Below are 5,000 nucleotides of genomic sequence, written 5' to 3' on the forward strand. Positions count from 1 at the left end.
CCTCATATAGATCCCATGCTTCGTATCCATATGATGTAGCTGGAACTACTATTACTTCAAACCTAACCGTATTGGCCCTCCCAGATAACGTTCTCTATTTCTACACGTTTCAGTGCTTCCAGAACCTTCGTCGCCTTACCCACCTTATGGCTCACTTCCGCTTTCATTATTTCATTCACTGCTATGTCTACTCCCAGATACCTAAACCCTTCACCTCACTTCAGTTTTTCTCCATTCAAACTCACACCCCCAGCTAACCTGTCCCTCACCCCTGCTGAACCATATCCTTGATTTTGATTCAAGTTTACTCTCATTCTTCTCATTTCACACACTCTTCCAAACTCATTCACCAACTTCTGCAGTTTCTCAATCGAATCCGCCGCCATTCCTGTATCATCGGCGAACAACAACTCACTCGCTTCCCAGGTCCTCTCATCCCCAACAGACTTCATAGTCGCTCCTCTCTCCGTGACTCTCGCATATACCTCCCTAACACCACATCCATAAACATTTTGAACAACCATGGGGACATCACACACCCCTGTTTCTCCTCCAAAAACGATCATATGCTTTCTCCCGATCCGTAAATGCCACATACAAATCCATCTGTTTCTCTAAGTATTTCTCACTCTTCCTCAAAGCCAACACCTGATCCACACATCCTCTACCACTTCTGAAACTGCACTGTTCCTCCCCAGTCTGATGCTCTGTACATGCCTTCACCCTCTCAGTCATTACTCTCATGCAACTTAGCAGAAATACTCAACAAACGTATACCTCTGTAGTTTGAACACTCGCCTTTATATCTCATGCCTTTATACAGTGGCACTATACATGCATTCTGCCAATCCTCAGGCACCTCACCTTGATCCATACATGTATAGAATGTCCTTACCAACCAATCAAGAACACAGTCATCCCCTTTCTTGATGTATTCAACTGCAATACCATCCACTCCAGCCGCCTTGCCGCGTAACATTTCATGCAACGTTTTCATCACCTCTTCTCTCTTCACTAAACCATTCTCCATGACTTTCACTTCGCACAACACCCCAACCCAATCACAGGGCATCCATCTGCCACTCTATCACCAAACACATTCAACAGTCCTTCAAAACACTCACTCCATCTCCTCGTCACTTCATCACTACTTGTTATCACTTCCTCACTTGTTCCCTTCACCGATGTTCCTATCCGTTCTCTTTTTTTCCGCACATTAATCACCACCTGATATATATATATATATATATATATATATATATATATATATATATATATATATATATATATATATATATATAACGAACTTATTGAAAATAACATTTGCCTCCACATTTCCAATATGATATGTTCCACAGTGTCGTAGTATCTCTGCAAGGGTATGGTACAGAACATCGACTGGGGAGAACTTTTACCTGGCTCCCCTGTAAGTACCGTCGACTGTAAATGATTTTCGGATATCTCGTATGATTTACGTCGGTCCCGCACTCAATTTGTCTTTCTTTTTTTTTTTTTTTTACATTTTGATATTGTGGGTCTCTTGGCAAGTGACAGATCCCTGGATGTTCATTTCGATTGCCTTCTCGTATAGATCGAGAAGAATATTGTTTCTTCTGGTAAGATAAAGATTGGAAGTATGTTTTCTCTCTCTCTATATTTCTTTCCTTCAATTTACATAAATGCAAATTTACCGCCTCGTTGGGGGCTGCTAAAACGAGAGCATGATTTACAAGAATATTTACCGTCATTTATTTTCGTAGGAATTATGAGCGAGTGCGTAGGTGAAAATGTGTAAATATGTAAATATGTTTTGGCTGAAGCTGTAAATTGAAGGTTAGGAGAAATGGTTATTATTATTCTTAAGCGATGATTGTTCCCCACAAAGTTCTTGATCAGGTAAAGTTGTCTTAGTCGCATAAATTAAGTAAAGATTCTTTATTAAGTCAATATTTTTTTTGATCAAGTAAAGTTCTCTTGATCGTGTAAAGTTCCGGTTAGAGTCGATGTTTAAAGTTCTCTTGATCATGTAAAGTTCCGGGTAGAATCGATGTAAAGTTCTCTTGATCATGTAAAGTTCCGGGTAGAATCGATGTTTAAAGTTTTCTTGATCATGTAAAGTTCCGGGTAGAATCGATGTAAAGTTCTCTTGATCATGTAAAGTTCCGGGTAGAATCGATGTTTAAAGTTCTCTTGATCATGTAAAGTTCCGGGTAGAGTCGATGTAAAGTTCTCTTGATCATGTAAAGTTCCGGGTAGAATCGATGTTAAAGTTCTCTTGATCATGTAAAGTTCCGGGTAGAGTCGATGTAAAGTTCTCTTGATCATGTAAAGTTCCGGGTAGAATCGATGTTTAAAGTTCTCTTGATCATGTAAAGTTCCGGGTAGAGTTGATGTAAAGTTCTCTTGATCATGTAAAGTTCCGGGTAGAGTCGATGTAAAGTTCTCTTGATCATGTAAAGTTCCGGGTAGAATCGATGTAAAGTTCTCTTGATCATGTAAAGTTCCGGGTAGAATCGATGTAAAGTTCTCTTGATCATGTAAAGTTCCGGGTAGAATCGATGTTTAAAGTTCTCTTGATCATGTAAAGTTCCGGGTAGAGTCGATGTAAAGTTCTCTTGATCATGTAAAGTTCCGGGTAGAGTCGATGTTTAAAGTTCTCTTGATCATGTAAAGTTCCGGGTAGAATCGATGTAAAGTTCTCTTGATCATGTAAAGTTCCGGGTAGAATCGATGTAAAGTTCTCTTGATCATGTAAAGTTCCGGGTAGAATCGATGTAAAGTTCTCTTGATCATGTAAAGTTCCGGGTAGAATCGATGTAAAGTTCTCTTGATCATGTAAAGTTCCGGGTAGAATCGATGTAAAGTTCTCTTGATCATGTAAAGTTCCGGGTAGAGTCGATGTAAAGTTCTCTTGATCATGTAAAGTTCCGGGTAGAAGTCGATGTTAAAGTTCTCTTGATCATGTAAAGTTCCGGGTAGAGTCGATGTAAAGTTCTCTTGATCATGTAAAGTTCCGGGTAGAGTCGATGTAAAGTTCTCTTGATCATGTAAAGTTCCGGGTAGAGTCGATGTAAAGTTCTCTTGATCATGTAAAGTTCCGGGTAGAATCGATGTAAAGTTCTCTTGATCATGTAAAGTTCCGGGTAGAATCGATGTAAAGTTCTCTTGATCATGTAAAGTTCCGGGTAGAGTCGATGTAAAGTTCTCTTGATCATGTAAAGTTCCGGGTAGAATCGATGTTTAAAGTTCTCTTGATCATGTAAAGTTCCGGGTAGAGTTGAATGTAAAGTTTCTCTTGATCATGTAAAGTTCCGGGTAGAAAAAGTCCGAGAGCCCCAGTGAAGTCGCGCGTCCGATCATGTAAACTTTATCATGTAAATTCCGGGAGATTGATGTATTCCTGTCATAAAGTTCGGGTGATGTGTTTAGAAGTTGACAGAAGAGATCGGGAGAAGAGTAAAGTTTTGATCATGAAAGTAGAGAGAAGTAGGTTAAGAGTTCTTTTAGATCCAAAATTACCATCATCATTGCATGAAAGCTAAGTTAGATCAGTGTAAAGTTCCGGTAGTGTCGTGCCCAGTGGTGGAGCCGCGCGTCGTCACTGTTGCATTATGATAATTCTGGCAGGTTGTACCGTCAGCACGGCGGTGTGTAGTGTGGCAGGTGATGAGTTAGAGCAGAGTGGTGGAAGCGGATGAGGGAGGAGATAGGTACGTAGCTGCCACTCAAGATTCCTTGCTTAGTTGTCGAAGCTAAGTTAGATGGCAGGTGTTGGTAGCTGGTGGCAGCTGATCGTAGCTTAAGTTAGCTGGTGGTAGTATTCTGGCAGCTGGTGGTAATTGATTACAGCATCTGGTAACTAGCGGCAGGTGATGAATACTGTGGCAGGTGTGTGCAAGCTCCTGTTAGTCTGCAGCGCCTATCTTCTAATTGCTTGGTTAGTTTGTCACCAGCATAATACGACGTTGTAAATGTGCAGTGATCGAATAAATATACAGTAAATGAATAAATACTGACTGTGAATAAATTGAACATGCATACTGAATAAATAGGCATGTATAAATGATGAACTAGTGAACCTGTAAATACATAATTAATCATGATAAATGAATAAATAACATTAATGAAAAATGAAATGAAAAATGAAAATGAACATGATAAATGAATAAATAAACATGATAAATGAATAAATGAACATGATAAATGAATAAATAACTGATAAATGAATAAATGAACATGATAAATGAATAAATAAACATGATAAATGAATAAATGAACATGATAAATGAATAAACATGATAAATGAGAGACAGTTTACCGTAAAGCTGAGTCTTCCTCATTTCACTAATGTTGATTCTTTCCTCATCGGCTTTGGGTCACATTGGAGTAAACACGTTCCAGGCCCCTGTCTCTCACACCCCACACACGCCCCGCCCCACACACCCTACGCCCCGCCCCACACACTCCACGCCCCGCCCCACACACCCCACACCCCGCCCCTCACACATCCAAAGCCCCGCCCCACACACCCCACGCCCCGCCCCACACACCGCACACCCCGCCCCTCACACGTCCAAAGCCCCGCCCCTCACACCCCACGCCCCGCCCTTCATACCCCACGTCCCGCCCCTCTCACCCCACGTCCCTCCCCTCACCACTCAGGCTCCGTGCCTTGCACAATCGAGTGATATATATATATATATATATATATATATATATATATATATATATATATATATATATATATATATATATATATATATATATATAGGCAGAACCTTCCACTCAAGATATTAGCTTTCATTATCCTCCGAGATGAGTCATTCCTTTAGATGAGAGCCTTCCCTCTCCCCTCCTTCCCTATGTGGGATGTTTACTCACATGAGTTCGCGGGATTATCTCACTCACCCACACTGGCGGGGGTCGGCGAGGGTGCAGCCTCCCACTGTGACAGCCTCCCACTGTGACAGCCTCCCACTGTGACAGACACCCACTGTGAC

At 41.1% G+C, this 5,000-nt stretch overlaps 1 protein-coding gene and 1 long non-coding RNA gene across 4 annotated transcripts in view; one reads left to right on the forward strand and one right to left on the reverse strand.

Moving 5' to 3' along the window:
• Window positions 1–5,000, forward strand: part of LOC139750196 (uncharacterized) — a 1,037,082-nt gene that overhangs the window by 741,441 nt on the left and 290,641 nt on the right. The window lies entirely within an intron of this gene.
• Window positions 1–5,000, reverse strand: part of LOC139750194 (uncharacterized) — a 403,260-nt gene that overhangs the window by 347,065 nt on the left and 51,195 nt on the right. The window lies entirely within an intron of this gene.

This window comes from Panulirus ornatus, chromosome 9 (genome assembly GCF_036320965.1).
Source record: "Panulirus ornatus isolate Po-2019 chromosome 9, ASM3632096v1, whole genome shotgun sequence".
Lineage (NCBI taxonomy): Eukaryota > Metazoa > Arthropoda > Malacostraca > Decapoda > Palinuridae > Panulirus > Panulirus ornatus.